This window comes from Piliocolobus tephrosceles, chromosome 21, assembly GCF_002776525.5.
Source record: "Piliocolobus tephrosceles isolate RC106 chromosome 21, ASM277652v3, whole genome shotgun sequence".
Lineage (NCBI taxonomy): Eukaryota > Metazoa > Chordata > Mammalia > Primates > Cercopithecidae > Piliocolobus > Piliocolobus tephrosceles.
The window spans coordinates 19,657,391-19,683,614 of NC_045454.1; the positions used below are offsets into that span (position 1 = coordinate 19,657,391).

Genomic DNA, 26,224 nt, shown 5'->3' on the forward strand with positions numbered 1-26,224 from the left:
TGGTCTCGAACTCCTGACCTCAAGTGATCTGCCTGCCTCAGCCTCCCAAAGTGCTGGGATGACAGCTGTGAATGCATTTTTGACTTAAGGGTAATTTCAATGTATAAGGGGTTCATTAGAATATAACCCCATCGAGGACCACCTGTGCTTATCACATGCCAGGCACTACTCTTAACTTTTACATATTAATACATTAACAGGGTAAATCCTTAAAAGCCTATGAGGTTGGGACCATCACCATGATTTTAAAGATGGAGAAATTAAGGCACAGAGAGATTAAGTAAAGGCCCAAGTTCATACAGTCAGTACATAGCAATAGTAGGACTTGAACCCAGGTACTCTGGCTCTTAACAAATAATCCACCGCACAGACCGAGACCTGGAAGTGTGCACTTAATATGCATCTGGGCAGGACCTGGGGGCAAAGCCAGGCCATTGGGTCGAGACAATGAAGCAGATCTTCATGCTTTCTGTTTTTGTTTTTGTTTTTTTTATGGTTGTTTGTTTGTTTGTTTGTTTTTTGAGATGGAGTCTCACTCTGTCACCCAGGCTGGAGTGCAGTGGCACAATCTCAGCTCACTGCAACCTCCACCTCCTGCGTTCAAGCGATTCTCCTGTCTCAGCCTTCCAAGTAGCTGGGATTACAGGCGTACGCCTCTGCACCTGGTAAATTTTATTTTTAGTAGAGATGCAGTTTCACCATGTTGGCCAGGTTGGTCTCAGACTCCTGACCTCAGGTGATCTGCCCACCTCGGCTTCCCAAAGTGCTGGGATTCCAGGTGTGAGTCACCATGTCTGGCCCATGCTCTCTCTACATACTGCTCTGCTATTGGAACAGCTTATAGCCAGCGTGTGGCTTGTGTACATTTTAAGGCAGTAAATATTTTTTAAAAACACTTTAAAAAAATTCATCAACATACAATTCTTGTCATGGGGCCAAAACACAAGCAGAGGCAGCACCAAAGTCAATACCACTTTTCACAGGAGACCATGCTAACAGGAGGAGGTCACACCTCTTCTTAGAGGTCACCAAGTAAAGTCATTTGGCTGGCTGAGGCATCACATACAACACACACCCTGTGGGTGGTGAGCTCCCTTTACAGGTGGAGTTCTGGAGAAGGTGATAAGGAGGATTTGATGGGTGAGAACACTTTCGGCCCAATCAGTTAAGTAGGCTCTGGGCTCAAAGTCCAGGGCCTAGATGTACAGCTTAACTGGGTCACGTGTAAAGTTGTCAGCAATCGTAAAGTCCCCATTTTCTGCCCTGTAATAATTACTGTCATAAAAGGCGTGTTGGAATCCAGGTTAGTGGGAATGGTGGAAAGGCCACCGATGTGGATTTGATCCCCTCCTGACTTCATAAATGTACGACACTGACATTTGGCTCCTCCTGGACAGAGGCTGTGTCAATATCATGAATTAACGGCTGTGGTTGGAGTGAGGGAGAAGAAGGGAGCATGGTCGGACTATGGGTGGGGCTACCCAGGTTCCAATCCAGCCCCAACAGCCTATGCGACAAGGACCAAGGACTTCACTTCTCCAGGCCTCAGTTCCTTCGGGGGTGAAATGGGAATTAAGAATCTACTACATGGGGGCTAGACAAGACGTGTGTAGTAGAAAACCTCAGCTCTTTGCCAGGCCCAGTGGCTCATGCCTAGAATCCCAGCAACTTTGGGAGGCCAAGGCAGGAGGATCACTTGGGGTCAGGAGTTTGATACCAGCTTGGGCAACATAACAAGACCCTGTCTCTACAAAAAAAAAAAAAAAAGAGAGAGAGAGAGAGAGAAAGAGGCTGGGTGCAGTGGCTCATGTGTCTAATCCCAGCACTTTGGGAGGCTGAGGCAGAAGGATCACTGGAGGCCAGGAGTTCCAGACCAGCCTGTTGAATACAGCAAAACCTGCCTCTACTAACAATACAAAAATGAGCCAGGTGTAGTGGCATACACCTGCAGTCCCAGCTACTCAGGAGGTTGAGGCACCAGAATCGCTTGAACCTGGGAAGAGGAGATTGCAGTGAGTCGAGACCACTGCCACTGCACTCCAGCCTGGGCAACAGAGACCATCTCAAAAAAAAAAAAAAAAAAACGGAAAGAACGAAAGAAAACCTCAGCCCATGTTAAAGGGGACTGGGGCTATCCTTACTACCACAAAATCCTGCAGACCAAAGCCTGAACCCGCTGGTAAAACCTTTTGTAGAGACAGGGTCTTGTTATGTTGCCCACCATGGCCAATCCCTAAACAGGTTCTGTTGGGCCACCCATTTCTTGTACCCGGTGCCACCACTCTCATCCGGGACTTTACTTCTCTCCTCATGCAGTACAGGCTGCCCTTCACTGCCCTACTTCCACTCCCACCTTCAATCTATGCTCCTCGAAGTAGTCAGAGGGCATGGGAGGACACTCTGAATCAACCCACGCTCTCACCAGGCTCCCCCACTTGCCTGCCCTCCCCCTTCTCCTCACCCCCCACTCCACACGTCAAACTCATTCCAGCCTCAGTGCCTTTGCACCTGCTGTTCCCTCTGCTGGGAAAGCTCTTCCCTGATCTTTCACAAGGCTGGCACCTTTGCATACCACTCCACTCTCGGCTGGCATGTCACCACCCTGGGGAGGCTCTCCCCCAACCACCCCAGTTGTCCAGCCTCCCACAATCCCTTCCAGTTCCAGGTGCATCTCTCTCACCATTCTCCTTTCCTGACTCCACAGCATTATTCATCCCCATCTGGAATTATCTTGTTAATCTGTTTACTTCTTCCTTGACTGTGTCCCCCAACCTAAACAATCAACTCCAGGAGGACGAGCGGGCTCGGTCCCCAGCACTGGAAGCATATGCGAAGTTCAGTAAATATTTGCTGAACGGAGAAGTTAACAATGGAATGAATGAATGAGTTTGCACATCACTGAACAATAAATCCTCTGCCCCCAGAAGGAATGTGCTATAATCTCTAGCAGCAAAGAGGCCCTTAGATATCGTGCAATATAATGAATAACTGATCCCAAAGCATCTAAATGATTTCAAGCGTGCTACTGCTCTCAAGAGTTTATGACTCAGACAACAGTGGCTGGGGTCAGAGCTCGCCCCTGGCCAGGTTACCAGGGCTTGCCTCTGCAATGGAGCAGAGCCCTTTATTGTTCTTTTGTCTAGGAATGGAGTTTCAGATCAGAAGAAATCCAAATACTCAAAAACCTCTGCCCTAAGCATAAAGGACTAATTTCTTGGCGCAGAGCAGGAAGTCACCAAAGACTAAAGGTCTGACAATGCCTGACAGGGGAAAGAGAGAGAAAGATGGGAATGTCAACAGTCTCATTACTCGGACAAACACCCATAAGGCCCCACCCGGTCAAAGGTAAGGCCTGCAGCAGCCGTGCCCACACAATGAGATGACTGGACTGGTTCATCTGTTTATTGGCAAGCTCAGGACAGGGTATGAGCAGTGGTGGAGACCGGCAAATGTCAAATGAATGAACATAAAAACAAAGAAGATTTTAATCTCTGCAGGGGGAAAAAAAAACACAACAGATTAGAAACCACCAGCCCAACTGTTCAATTGTCATTTCTAAGGCAAACAAAAGTTCAAAAGAGCCAGTACCCTCGGGATAACTGAATAATAGATGAGGGGCAGGTTCTCTCTAGAGGAATAGTCTAATAAATGAAGAGGTGAACAGAATTACAACGGCATAATTTTTGTACACCCCAAATGAAGTAATGGCTCTGAGCAATGGTCATCCACGGTCACTAATGCCACAGAACACAGAAAGGGGCCACCAGTTTTCCATACCTAATGGACATACACAGCAAAACCTAGGAGGATGGCTAGCCCTCCCTGCCAAAAAAGAGAGAGAGAGAGAGTGTGTATGCGTGTGTGTGTGTGTGTGTGTGTGTGCATCTCAAATGTGAAATTCACCTACTCTGCAAATCCAATGATTCATTTATAGGAAACAAAGAGATAGAAGAATAAGTTAAACACTGCTACAGGGATATGATCAGTCAGATCCAGGCCTATGATATACAGGACAAATGACATGGCTTTTCTCAACAAACAAACTGCAAGAGAAAACAAAGAAAAAACAAGCCAGGTGTGGTGGCTCACTCCTGCAATCCCAGCACTTTAGGAAGCTGACGTGGGAGGATCATTTGAGGTTAGGAGTTTGAGACCAGCCTGGCCAACATGGTGAAACCCCATCTCTACTAAAAATACAAAAAAATTAGCTGGGTGTGGTGGTACATGCCTACAATCCCAGCTACTAGGGAGGCTGAGGTGGAGAATTGCCTGAACCTGGGAGACCGAGGTTGCAGTGAGCTGGAGGGAGGGAGAAGCCATAGATTAAATGAGGCTTCACGAGCAGATGAACCAAATCCAATGGTGAGCCCGGTTGGGTCCTGATTGGAACAAACCAATTCTAGAAATATATTTATGAGATGATCTGAGATGTTAACACTGTGTGGATACCAGATGATATAAGCAATTAATGTTAATTATTGTCATGATTAAAACGGTCTTGCCATATGTCTTTAAAGAATACTTATCTTGCAGATACTCAACTATTTAGCTTTAAAATAATACAGTAGGGGGTGGATGGTGGTGGATATAGAAGAAAACAGAGTGGTTGTAAGTTAGTAAGAGGTAAAGCAATTTTTTTTTTTTAAGGCAGGATCTTGCCCGTTACCCAGGCTGGAATGCAGCGGTGCAATCACGGCTCACTGCAGCCCTGACCTCCTGGGCTCAAGCAATCTTCCTGCCTCAGCCTCCCAAAGTGCTGGGATTACAGTTGAGAGCCTCTAGGTCCAGCCCTCCTTTATTTTTTCTTCACACCTCTTTATCTCTGACTCACTAAGTAACTGACTTGCTTACTATCTAGCTGCTGTTTTAAAATACAAGCTCTGCGAGGGTGGAGACCTCGTTTGCTTTTCTATTACTCTCTTCCCAGCTCCCAGAATAGTGCCTGTACAAAACAGGTACTCCATAAATATCTGTGTAATTAATCAAAGAACCAAAAGTGCGGGGGGCGGGGCATCATCTACAGTACCATTCTGGTGTCTGATGGCTCCTTTCAGCTCCGCTATTAGGGAACACCTCAGAACTAGTAACATTACCGGCTGCCTACTCCAATATTGAGTCTCCCCTTTTAACTTAGCAATCAAATCTAAATTTTAGCTAAGAATAAGGCCACGGGAAATAAAACTACCTTTCCCAGGTTCCCCTGCAGCCACATATAGTAGTGAGATTAAATTCTGGGCAAAGGTGTAAGGAGACTTGCCATGTACAACTTAAGTCTCCTTTCTTCTTTCTTGCCTCCTGGGACATAATGGCTGGAGCTTGGGCAGCTGTCTCATACCATGAGGTGGCAGGATAAGGGTGGTGGAGCCAGAAGGTGGGAGCAGCCTGGGTCCCTGATGAGAACATAGGCCTCGCCTGTCTATTACGGGGCTCCTTTATATGAGAGAGCAATAAGTTATTTTGCTTAGGCCACTGTCACTTTGTTGAAACTAAATTACATGCAGTTGAAACTAATCTTTTTCTTCTTTTATTTTTTTATTTTTATTTTTTGAGATGGAGTCTCGCTCTGTTGCCTAGTGCATGGTGGGATCTCGGTTCACTGCAGCCTCCGCCTCCTGGATTCAAGCAATTCTCCTACCTCAGCCTCTTGAGTAGCTGGGATTACAGGTGTGCACCACCATAGCCAACCTGCAGTTGAAACTAATCCTAACAGATATATCTGAGACCAAAATGCCACAGCACAGTGGGTGGAACAGATATAGTCATATATCTGTACTAACATACACAAATGCCCAGAAGTTGAGGACTGTTTCAAAGAGTGAATCACTGTGAACAGGGGGTACACAAAAAGGTATCATGGAATTCGGGGGAGAATAGCAGGGGAGAGAAAACAACCATAGAAAGGATGACCTGAGGATCATAAACTTTCATTACATTAAATAGGCCGCCACCCCAGGATTAGCAGCCACAGTACATAAAGAACACCTACAATTCAATAGGAAAAAAGCAAAAGTGGCCAGGCACTGTGGCTCACACCTGTAATCCCAGAACTGTGGAAGGCTGAGGCAGGCAGATCACCTGAGGCAGGCAGATCACCTGTGCTCAGGAGTTTGAGACCAGCCTGGCCAACATGATGAAATCCTATCTCTACTAAAAATACAAAAATTAGTTGGGTGTGGTGGCAGGTGCCTGTAATCCCAACTACTCGTGAGGCTGAGGCAGGAGAATTGCTTGAACCCAGCAGGTACAGGTTGTGGTGAGCCAAAATCGCACTACTGCACTCCAGCCTGGGCGACAAGAGTAAAATTCCATCTAAAAAAAAAGAAAAAGAAAAAGAAGCAGAAGTGATGAGCAAGCAATATCCAGAAGGAGAAACATGAATGAAAAGATATTCTGCCTTACTAGTCTTCAGGGGTAAATTAACCACAACAAGATTTCATTTCCTATCCATTAGGCTGGCAAAAGTAAAAAAGCTTTACAAAACCAAATGTGACAAGGACACTGAATAAAAGAAACTCATCCTTGGTGGGATGTTTAACAAGCAGCTCAGTAATATCTGGCAAAGTTAAAGATAATCACAACCTACAATCCAGAAATCACATGTCCAGTACATACCTAAAAGAAATGCCTGTCCATGTGCACCAGGAAGTAAGTGTAACAACATTCACAGCAGCCTGTGAACAGCAAAATATCTGAAAACTAAACGTCCATTGGCATGCAAATGCCTAAAACAAAAACATGGTATATCCAGCCAGTGGAATACTCACATGGCAGTAAATAAAAATGCATGAGTCACAGCGGTACCAGTCTAAATCAATGTCAGAATCATAATATTAGGTGAAAAGTGCAAGTCTCAGAAGACTATGTACAGTGTATCTTTTTTTTTTTGAGGTAGAGTCTCGCTCTGTCGCCCAGGCTGGAGTGCAGTGGCATGATCTCAGCTCAGTGCAACCTCCACCTCCTGCGTTCAAGCGATTATCCTGCCTCAGCCTCCTGAGTAGCTGGGACTACAGGTGCGCACCACCATGCCTAGCTAATTTTGTTATATTTTTAACAGAGATGGGGTCTCACCATGTTGGCCAGATGGTCTCAATCTCTTAACCTCGTGATCCACCCGCTTTAGCCTTCCAAAGTGCTAGGATTACAGGCATGAGCCACTTCGCCCAGCCTTTTTTATTTTATTTTTATTTTTTTGAGACAGGGTTTCACTCTGTCACCTCGGCTACAGTGCAGTGGCACGAACAAGACTCACCGCGGCCTCAACCTCCTGAGCTCAAGCAATCCTTCCTCCTAAGGCCCCCAAGTAGCTGGCACCACAAGTGCATGCCACCACACCTGGCTAATTTTTAAAAATTTTTTGTCGAAATGAGGTCTCGCCATGTTGCCCAGGCTGGTCTCAAACTCCTTGGCTCAAGAAATCCTGCTGCCTCTGCCTCCCAAAGTGCTGGGATTACATGCACGAGCCACCACACTCAGCCATATTTTGATAAAGTTCAAAAATCATTCTTTTAAAGACAAAGAATAATAAACAAAAAATTCAAGATGGTAGTCACTTTTGAGAGTAGGCAAGAAAGTGAATGGGAAGTACCACATAGGTACATGTAAGTTACGGGTAATATTCAAGTTCTTGGGCAAACAGTGGGCTAATGGCTGTTCATTACAATAGACAAATATTATTTCACAGACCAAAAAATGCCAGTGTATCATGCACCACGCATTATGATTAATCCAATTCTGTGTGTCCAAAGGCCATCTTTAAAAAGTGAATACAGGCTAGGTATGGTGGCTCATGCCTGTAATGCCACTGCTTCGGGAGGCCAAGGCAGGAGAATCACTTGAGCCCAGGAGTCTGAAACCAGTCTGGGCAACACAGCAGGATCCCATCTCTACAAAATGAAAAAAATTAGCCAAACAACCATTCTATTCCAGCCCAAGCGTCACAGTGAGACCCAGACTCTAAAAAGATTTTTAAAATTAATGCATTTAGAAAGAGGTGAGGAAGAATCTCTACTAGGTTACTGACAGATGAGACCAATGAGGCAGGAAGTAGGAGTGGAGAGGATGGAGTAGTAAGTGGTTTTTGTTTCATGTTTTATTCTGCTGTCAATTACATATTCATTTCAACAAGAAATGTTTCCTGTAATTAACCAAAGCAGTAGAGTCAAATGGTTCAGTACATGCCTCCAGAGCCAGACCAGGAGAGACTGCATCTCAACTCCACCATGCCTCCTCAGAGGAAATATGGCAAGCTACTGAACCTCTCTGTGCCTATTTCTGCCTCCGAGAAGAGGGGATGATAGCAGTGCCCACTTCATAGGGCCACTGTGAAGATTCACTGAGTTGGCTTATGAAAAGTATTCATAATGGTTCCTCTACACAAGGTAAGCCCTTAAAGAGACTAGCTACTATTCTTATCATTAGACTAACTTCAAACACTGATATGAGAGAGGTAAGCTCAGCAATGATCTGGTCAAGGTCTGCAAAAAACCCTGCACACTCTTAGTCTCTGGGAGAAGCTCAGTGCCCCTGCCCATGCCAGGAATTTACTAAACAGTTGATAAATGAATGTATGCTGACTCCGTTTACCCACCACTTCTGTGGCTGTCTGGATAGAGCGTTGCCAGGTACATGCCCAATATGTCCACTCTCCATCTTCTTCCTTATTGACCCTTTGCTCAGGGTGGCAATGAGCCCAACTGAAAAACCGCAGATGTCCTTGCAGCAAGGAGTGGCCATGTCACAAAATTCTAGCCAAATAGTCACAAGCAGAAGTCTGCTAAGGATTTCAGGGAAGGCTTTGGTTTCCTGATACAGGTGCTGTCTCCTTTCCTTAGAGCCCTGCTTCTGCCTGCCCATCACAAGGATATCAGGCTGGAGGTGGAGCAACCATTTTATGAATAAGAGGCTACGGATGGTGACACAGATAAGGAGGGACCTGGAGCAGCAGAGAGAGGGTGAGCACCAACTTAGCCTGCTGAGCTCTGTACTTCTTACTTGAGAAAATGAACCCTGTGGTAGCCTGGATAGAAAGATGCCCCCAATGGACCACACCTCCTGGAACTTGTTTTGTGATATTCCTCCCATACTGAATCTGGGCTGACTCTTCAACTCACATTAACTAACAGAATGAAGTAGAAGTGATGTGGGGTCAGTTCTAAATCTATGCCTTAAGAAGGCTCACAAAGCCTTTGGCTGCCGTGTTATAAGTCCAGCTACAGGCTGGCCAGGCCACATGAAAGAAGAGGTCCCAAGACCATGGACAGAAATGGACCCAGTCATTCCCAAGGTGCCATTTCAGTAAAGCAATTTTGAATGTTCCAGCCCCATCCACCCTCTGACTATAGCCACATCACAGACCCCAAGCAAGACAAGCAGAAGAACCATCCTACTGAGCCCCAGTCAACCGCAGGTTCACAAGAAATAAGAAACTGCTGTCATTTTAAGGCCTTAAGTTTGGGGGTGGTTTGTGGTGCAGCAATAGATAACTAGAACAAACCTCTATCTGAGTACAACACTGTACAAGTTTCCTGAAGACAAGTACAGTCCCTAACTAAAGTGCCACCTGAAAAAGAAACACACAATCGATCACAAATTCCAACAAAAATCTCTTGCACATTCTGATTTCCAACCAAGACTGTTAATATGAAAAAACATGAACTGTCCTTTCACTCTTATTTCATAATAAGTACATTAAACACAACTAATCTGGCTAAGTGAGATGAATCTATTAATTATCCTAAAAATGAAAAAGCATTTAAATTGCTTTTCGGTTCAACACAGTGCTGGACCTGGTGAGAACCCTCCAAAACTATATCTTCTATCTGGATGAGAGGCATCATTATACTACTGTTATTTCATATTCATTCTCAAAGGCCTAGAGCTTAACAAGGTGGCCAAACAAGTTGGACACCTGCAATCTAATTAAAGAAGGCTATCAATAAAAATAATAATTTGAGGGGAGAAAAAACTCTAGAAGCAAAGGGAATGCCCATCAGTGATGTCTTGGCCAAATCAATTATGTTGCATCCACACCACTGTGTGTTATGTAGCCACTAAAAAGAACAAATCTGAGCACTACGCAAGGACTCAGAGGCATTTCCACATGGCACTGCTATGTGAGAAGAGCAAAATGCAAGAAAATAAGTGTAATATTATCTCCTATAGGATTATACAACCATGGAGAAGAATGTGGAAAGATACATACAGTCCTTGATTGTTACCATGGGTGAAGGATTGCGGGAGGATGCTAACATAGGAGTGGGGGGTGGCATAAAAAAGGGACAGACCGTGAATATTAAAAAGGGGCTTGAAAATAATTCATATAAAGAATTATCTTTTTAAAATCTAATTTGCTGGGTGCTATGTATGCACCAGACACAGTGCTGAGTCACCTGATCTCACTTTGACTTCTCGTTTAATCATCTATTAATTATCCCCATTTTCCAGATAAGGAACCTGTGGCCCAGAGAAGTAGTGTACCCACAGGGTTGGGGCTCAGGTATTATATGAAATAAGTGTAATAGGAGGGTCCCTAACTCAACCCCAAACTCCCGCACTGGGAGCTCAAGGGACATACGTGTTAAATGTTGTAGAAGAGCTTCCCTCCTGCTCTGCACATTCTTAAAATAGCAGCAGGTCCTGATGTGTGATGATGTATGCTAGAGCGGCACGAAGTCCATCAGCCCCTCAGTCCCCTGGTGCCTCATGCTGGGAGAAATCCAAGAGGGCCACTGACCTCACTCCACGGAGCTCAGGGAAGCCCTGCCCAGGATATTTTTACAGAATCAATTGCTGACACCAGGAGCTAGAAAATAGATGAGGATGTGTCAGCTATTACACGGTCAGATTCTTCGAGCTCACCATTTAATTAAAACTTGTTCAGCCCCAGAGCAAGAATTATTGCCCATTAAAGCAGGGGAGATGGCTCAACTGTGCCTGGCTGGTTAATTGCTACTTCCCAGGCATTCCCTGGCCTCCCCCTGCAGGAACAGCAAGCAGGAGCTGGAGATATATATGGGATGTGTGTATATGGGTGGTGTCTTCCACACAGCCTTCTCCTAAATGAACCTGACATCCTCTCCACTTACTAGGCCAAGCTTTCCTGTTCCATGCCACAGGCACCCAGGCTGCCCGGATGAGTCACTACCAGGCCTGTGCTGCACAAACTGCAGGGGTTGTGGAACAGGAAGCCAGGGGGCTGGATGCTGCAGGCAGGTGCCAGGGAGCCGCTGGGTGACCAGAGGGAGGCATCTGCGCATGCCGCCTCACCCACGGCCACAGGTTCCTGGAAAAGCTGACACCCTCCTCAAACCCCAAACGAGGCTGGCCACCCATCCTTGGACCATGTTGCACCTGATACAAATTCATTCATATCATAATTTAGCCCACATCTACCAAGTGCCAGGAACGGTTCTACAAGGATGGACACAAAAGTGCCTATGCTTCTACGGAGCCTAGAGCTGGGAAGCAGAGCATACACAAAACATGTCGAGTGGAAATAAATGCTATGAAGAAAAATAAAGCAGAGAGTAAGGGTGAGGGTGAGGGAGAAGGTGCAATTTAATAAGGAGAGAGGCCTCATGGAGAAGGTGACATCAGAACAGAGACTTGAAAGAGGGAGGGAAGGTGGGAGGCGGCACTGGGGATTCTAGGGGAAGTGTTCCAGGCAGAGGGAACAGCCAGGGCAAAGTCTCTGAGGGAGGACAGCGGGAGGCCAGTGTAGCTGGGGTACAGCAAGCAAGCAGCTGAGAGGTCAGAGATAAGGTCACACAGGGAAAATGGGGGCCTGGGGTTGGGGTGGGGACACTTGAGCACCGCTCAGTGCCCAGGCTGGAAGCACTTTACATAGATGACTCACTGGGCACTGCTGCTAGTTCTCATTTCACAAGAAGAGGAAACTGAGGCCCAGAGAGGAAAGGGGACTCAGGCGAGACCACAGAGCTCGTCTACACCAGGCTGCCATCAGCCCTAGCCCCAGCACAGAAGTCTGCATCCAGCAGGAGCTCAGCTCACTAAAAGAGTCACCGATTCCTTCTCTTGGGAGAAATGTCCTCCATTTTTCTCAGTCCCTCAACACCCGGCCCACTCTTTCTTCACAGTTAGGAGCAGACAGGTAAACATTTCAGGGAGAAAAGGGGGGAAAAAAAAAAAAACCAAAAAAAAAAAAAAAAACAACAACTGTCTAACTCCGGAGAGGAAGAAACATGATTAACTTTCTTGGCAAGTCACTGCCACATTTAACGAACATCGCTCACCTGAAAGACTCCCCGAACACGGCTCTCATCACAAAGTGGGCAGGTGGCTGTCAGGGGAGCCCCCCAAGGTGGGCTCCTCCTGTCCCGGGTCCTCCCAGGGCGAGGCCACCTGCCTCGGCTCTCCAGGCCGACCTCGGTGGTGCCCGCCCCCAGTCCGCTGTGGGTGTCTGGAATGCGGAAACGGGAACCTGCCGTGCCAGCTCCTAACAGCAACTTATTCAACAGCCGCAGGAACACGCCAGCCACCGGAGTTCCCCAGGAGATGGCTGGTCCGTCGTGAACAGGCGCATTCCCAAAGAAAGCTGTTTTGCCAACAGTCCCTCTGGGGGAGGGAAAGAAAAGGCCTCCTTACTCATCAGACACGTGGTCTGAGGAGTCTGAATGGACTTGAGAGAAAGCTCAAAGGTAACAAAGGCGGCTTGCCTGTTACCTCGGATTCAGGCACAGCCACCTGTTCACTGACCGAGCCAGGGCTGGACTTGTGCCCACACCATCCCCTGCCCTGAGCTTGCGCCTGGATGCTTCATTCAGAACCGTACAATCCAAAGGCGGGCTCCTTGGCCCGTGCAGAGGAGGCGCTAGCTCGCAGAGGCGATGCAGCTTAATGATTAAACGCGGTCGCTGGACTCTTCCAGCCAGCTTTGGAAGCACAACCAAACAGCTTTGGCTGGCTAATAATAACAACCACAACCGGAATGCTCACTGCACAAGGGGCTGTTCTAAGCACTGCATATGAATTCTCTCTTCTAACCCTCACAGCGACCCTCTAAGGAGAAACTATCAGCATTCTTATTTTACAGATGAGAAGTTGAACAAACAAGTCACAGGCTGGAGGTCACACAGGAAGAAAGTGATGGGGTGGGGATCTAACCCAAGTAAAGCGGCTCCAAGGTTCTAGTTTTTAACCACTACTTTATTTATTTATTTATTTTATTTTATTTTATTTTGAGACAGAGTCTGGCTTGGTCACCCAGGCTGGATGGAGTGCAGTGATGCAATCTCGGCTCACTGCAACCTCCGCCTTCTGGATTCAAGCAATTCTCCTGCCTCAGATATGGCTGGGATTGCAGGCATGCGCCACCACACCGAGCTACTTTTTTTTCTGTATTTTTAGTAAAGACAGGGTTTCACCATGTTGGCCACGCTGGTCTTGAACTCCTAACCTCAGGTGATCCACCTGCCTTGGTCTCTCAAAGTGCTGGGATTACAGGCATGAGCCACTGTGCCCGGCCTTAACCAGTACTTTAAAGCTCTTCTTGCAAGGAGAAGCAGGTGCTCCCACTGGGCCTCAGTTTTCTCATCTATGAAATGGGATGAGGAGTCAGTGAGAGCTTTATTATTATTTTTGTAGAGATAAGGGTCTCACTGTGTTGTCCAGGCTGGGCTTGAACTCCTGGCTTCAAGCAATCCTCCCTCCTTGGCCTCCCAAAGTGCTGGGATTACAGGCATGAGCCACTGTGCCTGGCTAAGTGAGATCTTTATGGTGGGCACTGTGCTTGTGGCTCACAAAAATGCTCAACAACCATCAGCTGCACTTATCACATGCTGCCCTCAGAGTCAATCAGGTCCGCTTTATTCCTTCAAAATACCGAGTAATCAGCTCATGGCCAGAGTTTAAATCCCAGGCAGCTGAAGGAAAAGAAATTAAGAAAGGCTCTTACCATGCTTCTTTTCATCCACACACACAAATATAAACAGAATGTCTATTCTGAGTCAGGCACTGGGACACAGTAGTAAACAAAAACCACATAAACCCTGCTCACAGGGTGTTTATAGTCCCCTGTGAATGAACTGGCACCGAATATTCAAAGATTAGCTGATATATCTTGTACTGAGCGCTGCTTTGGGTCAGGTGCTGTAGTGGTCTAAGCATGTCACGTGCTTTGATGCGTTCGAATCCTCCCAACAACCTAGGAGGACAGTACCGTTACCAGCTCCACCTTATAGATACGGAAACTAAGACATGCAAGATTAAGTGGCTTGCCCAAAGTAAAACAGGGAGCCCAAGATGGATCCAGAACTTGCACTCAGCAGTCTGGCTCAGAACCCACACTGCATTCCTCAGCCTTTTGCAGTCTCAAAGGGCAATGGCTTTACAATGTGGCCACAAGCAGTACCAACAGGTATCCTCAGGAAATTTCAGTCTGCAAAAGGGATGGTCACTTTTCAGATGTTTTTCTTTTTCTTTCTTCCTTTTTTTTTTTGATGAGGGAGTGCCGGATCATCAAATTATATTTATTACAAGTCACATTTATGCTGGGCACAGTGGCTCACACCTGTAATCCCAGCACTTTGGGAGGCCAAGGTGGGAAGATCACTTGAGCCCCAGGAGTTCGAGACCAGCCTGGGCAACAAAGTGAGACCTCGTCTCTATGAAAGATTAAAAAATTAGCCAGGCACAGTGGCATGCACCTGTGGTCCCAACTACATGGGAGGCTGAGGAGGGAGGATTGCTTGAGCCCAGGAGGTCGAGGCTGCAGTGAGCTATGATTGCACCACTGCACTCTAGCGTGGGTGACAGAACAAGATTGTCTTTAAAAACAACAAACACATACATACACACATAAAAAGTCACATTTAATATGTTAATAGCAGAGGCCACATTCTTAGGCACTTACCATATGCTGGCCCTTGGGGGTAAGCACTTGACAGGCATCCTCTCCTTTCATCCAAGGATGACCCTCAGAGGGGGCAACTCAGCCTTTGCATGGAGGGGAAGGAGGAGGGGGGAGGGAGTCAGGAGCAGAGAAAGGGGTGAGACCCAGGTGCTTCTGAGCAGAGTGAGTGCTCTCAAAGACCGCGCACTCGGCTGGGCCAGCGGGGCGCGGTGGCTCAAGCCCGTAATCCCAGAACTTTGGGAGGCTGAGACGGGCGATCACGACGTCAGGAGATCGAGACCATCCTGGCTAACACGGTGAAACCCTGTCTCTACTAAAAAATACAAAAAACTAGCCAGGCGAGGTGGCAGGCGCCTGTAGTTCCAGCTACTCGGGAGGCTGAGGCAGGAGAATGGCGTAAACCCAGGAGGCGGAGCTTGCAGTGAGCTGAGATCCGGCCACTGCACTCCAGCGTGGGCGACAGAGCGAGACTCCGTCTCAAAAAAAAAAAAAAAAAGTCCACGCACCTTCAGACTGCTGCCTCATCACTCAGCTCAGGTTTCCCTGAATTATCAGACAACATACTTGGTATTCCAACAAGATTCAGAGTTCTTATGGTACAGGGACTCTGTGCACAGTTTCAAAGGTGGGCATGATTAGAGAACAAAAGGTAAGTCCTGATTCAGGTAATTACAAAACAAAGTTGGTAAGCACGATGACAAAAATGCATGGACATTATGTTTTCACTCTGTTCCACTTATTTCTGCAGCAAATCCAATTGTCTGCCTACCCAATACCCCTCCCCCTTTCCCAGTCCTTTCCTAAATGGTACTCTGATTTTATTCCTGTAGCCACTCTCCTCCCTGTGCTACCTACTTCAGGTAAGGCTAGCCCCAGGCCCCAGGCCCCAGCTCCAGAGGGTCAATCCTAATTGGCCCTTGGCTGGTTTCTCGGGGCAGGGTCACATATCACAATGCTGGCCAATGAGATATGAGGGATATATGGGAGGTAGGGAATCAATGAAAGGTTTCCTCACTCTTAAAGAGATACACAGCGAGTGAGAGATGCCCTCTTGCTGCTGCTGGATGGGCCCTGTCAGTGTGTGCCAACTGGAGCCCTGGCAGTCATCTTGTGGCCACGCAGGGAGCCTAGGGACACAGGAGACACACCATGGATGGCAGGGTGGCTTGAAGGAGAGGAATGGGATCCCTGGAGGCATTGGGGAACTGCTTAGTCAACTCCTGTGCTGCCTACCTACAGGCTTGTTATATGAGATCATAAATCTCGTTATTTGAGGCCAATTTCATTTGGGCTTCCTATTACAGTAGCTCGTGGTTCTCAAAACGTGCTTCCTGGACCAAAGGCACCAGTGTCACCACAAATGCAAATTATCAAGCTAGACTTACAGAATCAGGAACTTACAGAATGGGGAACTTACAGAATCAGGTGGGGCCCAGCAATCTCTGTTTTACCTAGCCCTCTGGGGATTCTGATCCTTGCTAGGGTTTTTTGTTTGTTTTTTTGAGACGGAGTCTCACTCATTCTGTTGCCCAGGCTGGAGTGCAGTGGCACAATCTTGGCTCACTGCAACCTCCGCCTCCCAAGTTCAAGCGATTCTCCCGCCTCAGCCTCCTGAATAGCTGGGACCACAGGTGTGCGCCACCACACCCGGCTAATTTTTGTATTTTTAGTAGAGATGGAGTTTCACCATGCTGCTTAGGCTGGCCTCAAACTCCTGGCCTCAAATGATCCACCTGCCTTGGCTTCCCAAAGTGCTGGGATTACAGGTGTGAGCCACCGCACCTGGTCTTGCTGGGGTTTGAAAACCATTGTAGTAGTACACAGAGCTTTGGAGTTAAGATACAGCTCTGGAGTCAGACTGCCTGAATCCAAATCACATCACCATGCTGATACACTGTTGGTGGGAATGTAAATTAGCTCAGCCACTGGGGAAAGCAGTGGCTTTTGAAGATTCCTCAAAAAACTAAAAATAGAATTACCATTCCACCCAGCAATCCCATTACTGGGTATCTACCCAAAGGAAAAGGAATGGTTCTACCAAACAACACCTGCGCTCGTATGTTCATCGCAGCACTATTCACAATAGCATGTGAATCCACCCACAAAGCCATGGAATCAACCCAGAGGCCCATCGACGGTGGACTGGATAAAGACAATGTGGTACATATATACCATGGAATACTACACAGCCATTAAACGAGAATGGAATCATGTCTATTGCAGCAACATGGATGTAGCTAGAGGCCAATATCCTAAATGAATGAATGCAGAAACAGAAAACCAAATATCCCACGTTCTTACTTCTAAGTGGGAGCTAAACATTGGGTACACAAACACACACACTCCATGTTCTTTCTTCTAAGTGGGAGCTAAACATGGGTACACACACACAGCCCATGTTCTTACTTCTAAGTGGGGGTTCAACATTGGGTACACACCCACACACCCACACACACTCCATGTTCTTACTTCTAAGTGGGAGCTAAACATTGGGTACAAACACACAGCCCATGGTCTTACTTCTAAGTGGGGGCTAAACATTGGGTACACACCCACACACACACACACACACACACACATTCCATGTTCTTACTTCTAAGTGGGAACTAAACATTGGGTATACACACACACACAAGAACAATAGACACTGAAAATTCCAAAAGCCAAGAAGGAACAGGGCAAGGGTTGAAAATCTGCCGGCCGGGCGCGGTGGCTCACGCCTGTAATCCCAGCATTTTGGGAGGCCGAGGCGGGCGGATCATGAGGTCATGAGATCGAGACCATCCTGGCTAACACGGTGAAACCCCGTCTCTACTAAAAAAAAAAAAAAAATAGAAGAAATCAGCCGGGCGTGGTGGGGGGCGCCTGTAGTCCCAGCTACTCAGGAGGCTGAGACAGGAGAAGGGTGTGAACCTGGGAGGCGGAGCTTGCAGTGAGCCAAATTCGTGCCACCGTACTCCAGCCTGGGTGACAGAGCAAGACTGAAAGAAAATCTGCCATTGGGGGCTGGGTGCGGTGGCTCATGCCTGTAATCCCAGCACTTTGGGAGGCCAAGTGCTGATCACCTGAGGTCAGGAGTTCAAAACCAGCCTGGCCAACAAGATGAAACCCCATCTCTACTAAAAAATACAAACAAAAATTAGCCAGGCATGGTGGGGCAGAGGGGGGAGGGGGTGGCACCTGTAGTCCCAGCTATTCGGGAGGCTGAGGCAGGGAGAATTGCTTGAACCTGGGAGGCGGAGGTTGCACTGAGCTGAGATTGCGCCACTGCACTCCACCCTGGGCGACAGAGCAAGACTCCATCTCAAAAAAAAAAGGAAAAGAAAATCTACCTATTGGGTATTGTGTTCACTATGTGAGTGACAGGATCTGTACCCCAAACCTCAGCATCACACAATATACTCATGTAACAAACCTGCACATGTACCCTCTGAATCTAAAAAAATTAAAAAATCATGTCACCACCTTTTTCTAGCTGCCTGACCTTGAACAAGTTATTCAAATTTAGTTACCTCATCTGCAAAGGGAGAATAATATCTTCCAGGGCTGTCGGGAGGCTTAAAGGAGTGGCTTCATGTGAAGGGCCTGGCACAGTCTTGCATGCAGCAGACGCTACATACATTGCCTACTTGCTGCTGCAGTTGTTGCTGCTGATGCTATTATTACTGCTTGCAGCCAAAGGCTTACCAACTGGCACAACTTCCCGACTGAGCTCTTCCAAAGTTGGCACCGTATCTCCTTTAAGGTTATTTCACCCCCACCCGCTCCCACAGGACTGAGACCAGTGTCCTGGGGTTCCACAACGACTTGCAAGTCTCCCATCGCTACAGGGAGGTGCGCGGCTCCTCAGGCCTCCTCCCCAAGCCTGAGCCACCTGGTCCCAGCAGAAATTCCCACAGACACCTCAAGCTGGGTACTCTGCCAGCTACTGTGCTTGGTGACTGATCCAGAATGCCCACGAGTTCCAGAGAGCACCCCCACCACGTGAGCCACACCAAACATCCAGCAAGAGTCTGCGGGTGTCCCTCCCTCTGGGAGCTGTGCTTTCAAAACTGGTGGCACCAAGATGCAGAAAGGCAAAGTGACTAGCACCATAAGGCAGGTGAGGTCCCTGTGGGAAGGGGCAGCCTCTTGTTGGGCTTAATAGCAAGCCCTGGTTTGAGGCTACAAGTGGGGGCAGGGGTTTTCACGCCCTGGTGTCACAGGCACTGTTGGGCCTGTCACTGAAAGAGGATGGTGAGATGCAGGAGGAATCGGGGGAGGACTACCAACTCTTTACGGCAGGAAAACCTTGGCCAAATTCCTCATGTTCCTGAGAGCCTCATTTTATGAGGCTGAACCTCATAAAATTGCCAATATTCAACCATTCTTGACCCACAAAAGCACAATGTCAGGCAGTTCGACCTAATACAAGACAGGAAACTCCCTCAGATAACGTCAAGGAACTGGTCGCCAGCAGGAAACTGGAATGGCGGTGGTCTCTTGGGAAGGAAACTGGGTGCCCTATTTTTGTTGCTTTGGTTCCATATACGTGTGGTCACTAGTCAGACTTTTCAAAATTGTAATAAATCGGCCGGGCATGGTGGCTCACGCTTATAATCCCAGCACTTTGGGAGGCCGAGGTGGGTGAATCACGAGGTCAAGAGTTTGAGACCAGCCTGGCCATCACGGTGAAACCCCATCTCTACTAAAAATACAAAAATTAGCTGGGCGTGGTGGTGCGCACCTGTAATCCCAGCTACTCAGGAGGCTGAGGCAGGAGAATCACTTGAACCTGGGAGGCGCAGACTGCAGCGAGCTGAGATTGGGCCACTGTACTCCAGCCTGGCAACAGAGTGAGACTCTGTCTCAAAAAAAAAAAAGAAAAAAATGCAATCAACCCTGAAAAATCTTACCTTCTCAATCAGAGAAAAGACAAACCTGTGCAGGTCCCTAAGAGATTTGCAAATGTCTCCTCTCTACCCTCATCCCTCCCACTCTTCCCCACTCACTCTGCTCCAGCCATGTGGGCCTCAATCTCACCAGGCCCTTCACCTCAGGGCCTTTGCACTGGCTGTTTCCACTCCCTCACCTCCTACAGGTCTGGCCACCCTTCCCAAAATTTCAACACCCTCCACCTTAATGCAGTCATGTGTTGCATACCACTGTTTCAGTCAACGATGGACCACATTTACAAGGGTGGGCACATAAGACAACAATGGAGCTGAAAAATTCCTCTTGCCTAGTAACACTGCAGCCATGGGAAGGTCTGAACGCCATGCATTACTAACCTGTTTGTCATGATTTTTTTTTTTTTTTTTTTTTTTTTTTTGAGACGGAGTCTCGCTCTGTCGCCCAGGCTGGAGTGCAGTGGCCGGGTCTCAGCTCACTGCAAGCTCCGCCTCCTGGGTTTATGCCATTCTCCTGCCTCAGCCTCCCAAGCAGCTGGGACTACAGGCGCCCGCCACGTCGCCCGGCTAGTTTTTTGTATTTTTTAATAGAGACGGGGTTTCACCGTGTTAGCCAGGATGGTCTCGATCTCCTGACCTTGTGATCCGCCCGTCTCGGCCTCCCAAAGTGCTGGGATTACGGGCTTGAGCCACCGCGCCCGGCCCTGTTTGTCATGATATTGGTGTAAACAAACCTGTTGTGGTTCCAGTTATGTAAAAGACAATGTAACATATACAATCGTGTACAGTTCATAATACCTTTTTTTTTTTTTGAGACAGAGTGTTACTCTATTGCCCAGGATGCAACCTCTACCTCCTGGGTTCAAGCAATTCCCCTACCTCAGCCTCCCAAGTAGCTCAGATTACAGGTGCAAGTCATGTCGCCCAGCTAATTTTTGTATTTTTTGTGGAGACAGGGTTTCACTATGTTGGCCAGGCTGGTCTAGAACTCCTGACCTCAGGTGATCTGCCCACCTCAGGCTCTGAAAGTGCTGGGATTACAGGCATAAGCCACCACGCCCGGCCCGTGTACAGTTCATAACACTCGATAAGGATAATAAATGACTATGTTACTGGGTTACATATTTACTATATATACTTTTTTTTTTTTTTTTTGAGACAGAGTCTAGCCCTATCACCCAGGCTGGAGTGTAGTGGTGCAATCTCAGCTCACTGCAACCTCTGCCTCCTGGGTTCAAGCTATTCTCCTGCCTCAGCCTCCCAAGCAGCCTGGGATTACAGGCTCCTGCTACTATGCCGGGCTAATTTTTGCATTTTTAGTAGAGATGGGGTTTTGTTGGCCAGGCTGTATATATACTTTTTATTGTTATTTTAGAGCGTGCTCCTTCTACTTATATACAAAAAAAAAAAGCTGTAAAACAGCCTCAGGCAGGCCCTTCAGGAGTTATTCCAGAAGAAGGCATTGCTATCATAGGAAGTGACAGCTTCACCTGTGTTACTGCCCCCCGAAGACCTTCTAGTGGGACAAGAGATGGAGGAGGAACCGTGATACTAATGATCCTGGGGAGGTGTAGGCTCATGTGTTTGTGTCTTAGTTTTTACTAAAAGCAGCTCAGAAATCAAAAAAACAAAAGTAGAACATTTTAAATTTAAAAACAGAAAAAAAGCTTACAGAATAAGGCTATAAAGAAAACATTTTTGTACAATTGAAAAAGGTGTGTTTTAAGCTAAGTGGTATTACCACAGAGTCGAGGCAGGGCACGGTGACTCATGCCCAGCACTTTGGGAGGCCAAGGCAGGCAGATCACCAGGCAGGAGTTCGAGACCAGCCTGGCCAACATGGTGAAATCCCGTCTCTACTAAAAATACAAAAAAAACCAACAACAACAAACTAGATTACAGTTGGCGGGTGCCTGTAATCCCAGCTACTGGGGAGGCTGAGGCAGGAGAATTGCTTGAACCCAGGAGGCAGAGGTTGCAGTGCGCTGAGATCGTGCCACTGCACTCCAGCCTGGGTAACAGAGTGAGACTCTGTCTCAAAAAAAAGGAAAAAAAAAAAAAAACCCAAACAGTTAAGCAATTTTAAAGTTTACAAAGTAAACAAGTTATAGTAAGCTATGGTTAATTGATTATTGAGGAAACATTTTGTAAAATAAATTCAGTGTAGCCTAAAGGTACAGTGTCCGTTAAGTCTACAGTGGTGTACAGTCCTGTCCCAGCCTTCCCATTCACTCCCCACTCACTCACTGACTCACCCGGAGCAACTTCCAGTCCTGCAAGCTCCATCCACGGTTAAGTGCCCTGTACAGGTGCACCTTTTAAAAAATCTTTTATACCATATTTTTACTGCACCTTTTCTACGTTTAGCTACACAAATACTTGCCATTGTGTTACAACTGCCCACAGAATTCAGGGCAGTCACGTGCGTGTAGGTTTGTGGCCTAGGAGCGACAGCCTACCCCACAGCGCCTAGGCGTGGAGGAGGCCGTGCCATCTAGGTTTGCAGCAAGTACACTCCATGAGGTTCATACAACAAAACAGCCTAACAACACATTTCTCAGAACATAGCCCCGTTGTGGAGCCATGCAGGACTGCTTCCTAGGCCCTTTCCCTGTTTAATTTCTGCCACTTCGCGCTTATCACCACCTGACACGGTGCGTGTTTTACTTCTTTATCTTGTTTGTTGACTGACTCTTCCACTTCAAGGTGAGTCCCAGAAGGGTGAGAACTCTTGTCTGTCTTGCTCATGGCTGCACCCTGGTATCTAGAACAGTGCTCCCCTCACTGAGGACTTGATAAGTTTAAAAATCAAGGCCGGGCTCAGTGGCTCACGCCTGTAATCCCAGCACTCTGGGAGGCCAAGGTGGGTGGATCACAAGGTCAGGAGATCGAGACCATCCTGGCTAACACGGTGAAACCCCGTCTCTACTAAAAATACAAAAAATTAGGCGGGCGTGGTGGTGGGCGCCTGTAGTCCCAGCTACTCAGGAGGCTTAGGCAGCAGAATCACTTGAACCCAGGAGACAGAGATTGCAGTGAGCTGAGATCGCACCACTGCACTCCAGCCTGGGTGACAGTTAGACTCTGTCTCAAAATAAAATAAAATAAAATAAAAATCAAGGCCAGGCTCTGTGACTTAGGCCTGTAATCCTAGCACTTTGGGAGGCTGAGGTAGGCGGATCTCCTGAGGTCAGGAGTTTGAGACCAGCCTGGTCAACATGGCTAAACCCCGTCTGTACTAAAACAAATTACAAAAATTAGCCAGGCGTGGTGGCGGGCACCTATAATCGCAGCTACTAGGGAGGCTGAGGCAGGAGAATTGCTTGAACCCGGGGGACTAAGGTTGCAGTGAGCTGAGCTCGTACCAGTTCACTCCAGCCTGAGAGAAACTCCATCTCAAAAAAAAAAAAAAATCAGATTCACGGCATCAGCATTTGGGGTTTGCTGCCCTCAGATCCAACGTGCAATCCACAATGGGAAATAAACACAATTCAAGTCACCTATACTGAAAACAGAGCTCCTGACATTCCCTCCACACTAGACTCACCTGAAAGCCTCTCTACTGAAAGAACTGCAAAAAGTGCCTTGGAAAGAAAAAGAGGCCAGTCATGGTGGATCACGCCTGTGATCCCAGCACTTTGGGAGGCTGAGGCAGGAGGACTGCTTGAGGCCAGGAGTTCGAGACCAGCCACGACAACATAGAAAGTGCCTGTTTCTACAAAAATATTAAAAAATTATCCAGGCGTGGTGGCATGTGCCTGTGGTCCCAGCTTCCTGGGAGGCTGAGGTGGGAGATATCACTTGAGCCCAGGAGTTTGAGGCTGAGGTGAGTTGTGATCGTGCCATTACACTCCAGGCTGGGTGAAAAAAAAGAGCAAGACCTTGTCTCAAGAAAAAAAGAAAGAAAAAGAAATGACAGAGATGAAGATGGTGCTGAGGGTGGAAGTTTATGGAAGCTAGAGGGGGTGCAGGACTTCCCGTCTTCCTCCCTGCAAACCAACAGCACAGCATAGAAAACAGGGCACCAGAGAAAAGAGCTCACCATCAGATGCAACAAACGGCGCCAGCACTGGCAGGATCCAACCAACCAGCGCTCCTGTTCCCATCAACCATCTCTACCCACCAGGCAACACACCATCAGGAGAAGCCCCCAAACGCTCCCCTCTTTTCCTGACACCTCCACGTAAGAATTTCACCACATACTCATGTGCTGTTGTTCCAGACCCCCAAGGCACAAACGCAGGGATGGGAGTGGGGAGCGCACGCCGGCCGTAAAGGCGTAGCTGCTAGCTTGATGAGAAATACCATCAGGTCCCAGGCACTGTCACAAGCTGAATCTTGCCCCTTTTCTTCTTTTGTGCAGAGTCAGAACTGAAAGGGGCATGTTTCCTGCCTCCTGCCGCGATGTTGTGTGCACACCAAAGACTGGATTCCGGTTTGTGTGGAGCCTCAACAAAGACCCACCAGACGAACGCCGGGTGTCAGAAGATCTGTGTACATCTCTCATGAGGGGAGGGTCTGAGGCTTTTTGTTGAAACAAGTTCTTGGAAAAAATGTGGGAGGGGCCCCACAGGCAGGTGCTAGTGGGAAACAGATCTCAGGGAAGAGGGACCTCAGTAAACCAACTCGAAGGCCAGTGCCACAGTGTTTGCTGCTCAGAGAAGCAGGGGCTGCTGAGCCCTGGCCGGGTGTTCCCACTGCTGCCACGCATGGCTTTATCAAAGGGGCTTCCAAAGCATTGGGCCAAGTATTGGCTGATATCATAGAGAAAAAAAAGCAAACATTTGTATTATATAAGCGGACTGAGCAGAGTCAGGGAATTCCCCTATATGTACACTTGAGCTTGAAATACACAAATACTGGGTGAAATCTGTTGTACTTGTTTTTAACTTTTCATGATGATACATTTCAAACACATCAAGGCAAAAAAAAAGAGTATAATAAGCCCTCACTGTCCGGCTTCAATAGTTCCACTCAGGGGCAATCTTATTTCATCTCTTATTCACCCACGCACACTTCAGCCCCTGCTCTCTCCTCCTGTCTGTATTATTTTGAAGGAAATCCTAGACAGCTTAACAGTTTAATCATAGATATTTCAGCATGAGCATCTTATAGATAAGGACTTTTTAGGTGAGGTATGGTGCGCTCATGCCTGTAATCCCAACATTTTGGGAGGAAAAAGAGAAGATCGCTTGAGTCCAAGAGTTCAAGACCAGCCTGGGCAACATAGAGAGATCCCATCTCTACAAAAAAAAATTAAAAATTAGCTGGGCATGGTTGTGCATACCTGTAGTCCCAACTACTCAGAAGGCTGAGACGGGGCGATCGCTTGAGCGCAGGAGGTAGAGGCTGCAGGGAGCTATGATCTTGCCACTGTACTCCAGCCTGAGTAACAGAGTGAGACCCTGTCTCCAAAAAAAAAAATTACACACCAAGAAGCACTGGCCAGAGGGTTATTAAAGCCTCAGGGCCCAGCCGGGCGCAGTGACTCTTGCCTATAATCCCAGCACTTTGGGAGGCCAAGGCAGGTGGATCACCTGAGGTCGTGAATTCGAGACCAGCCTGACCAACATGGAGAAATCCTGTCTCTACTAAAAATACCAAATTAGCCGGGCGTGGCGGCACATGCCTCTAATCCCAGCTACTCGGGAGGCTGAGGCAGGAGAATCGCTTGAACCCTGGAGGCAGAGGTTGCAGTGAGCTGAGATCGCGCCATTGCACTCCAGCCTGGGCAACAAGAGTGAAACTCCGTCTCAAAAAAAAAAGCCTCAGGGCCCAAAGGGGCCTGGGAACTGTTGCAGCCCCCACCCCAACACAGGAGCTCAGAGACCACGTGTGGAGTGGGGAGGCCGGAACTAGTGAGAACGGTCCTGCTTGTCTGCCCCATCTGTTCGTCTGTCTGTTCACGGAAAGACCACACAGTGAGTGTTTAAGAGCCTAGACTCTGGAGCCAGTGTCTTGCATAGGAATCCTGAATTTGAGACTCACCAGCTCTGTGACTTGAACTTCTCTGTAACTCAGTTTCCTCTTATGAGACATGGGAATAACAACAGTACCTACCCTGAGGAGTGGTTCTAAGGATTCAATGAGATATTACCTGAGAAGCACCCAGTGCCTCCTATATAGTAAGAGCTCAGTGAATGCTGGCTCGTATCATTAATTCAACAGAGACTTACTGAGCATCTCTGACATGCCAGGCACTGTCCAGCAGTTGGAGATAAGTGTGGTGAGCACCACCTGGGAACAAGAACAAGCTGAGAATCTCCAGCAACTGCCCTGTTTGGGTAGGAGCCCAGGATTCATCCTGCACCTGAGACCACCAAAAAGTCTAGAACCACAACCCTCATAGAGTTAACAGAGGAAACCACTGTGATGTCCCTTCCCTGCATCCCAGCCACTGGCAGTGTCTTTGGAGCACAGCAAGGGTAAGATGTATTCACACGCTAAGCTCTGCTGTTGCTTCCAC

General features: G+C 47.7%; 1 protein-coding gene across 5 annotated transcripts in view; it reads right to left on the reverse strand.

Annotated features, from left to right (window-relative positions):
* The window catches only part of SIPA1L3 (signal induced proliferation associated 1 like 3), a 249,459-nt gene that overhangs the window by 210,974 nt on the left and 12,261 nt on the right, over positions 1 to 26,224 (reverse strand). For 2 of the 5 annotated variants that reach the window (XM_031934742.1, XM_031934744.1), the window contains exon 1: positions 12,252 to 12,946. The exons of the other annotated variants lie outside the window; for them this stretch is intronic. The gene's annotated coding sequence lies outside the window, so the exon portion shown is untranslated. Of the gene's footprint in view, positions 1 to 12,251; positions 12,947 to 26,224 lie in introns of those variants that run through there. 5 annotated transcript variants of the gene reach the window in all.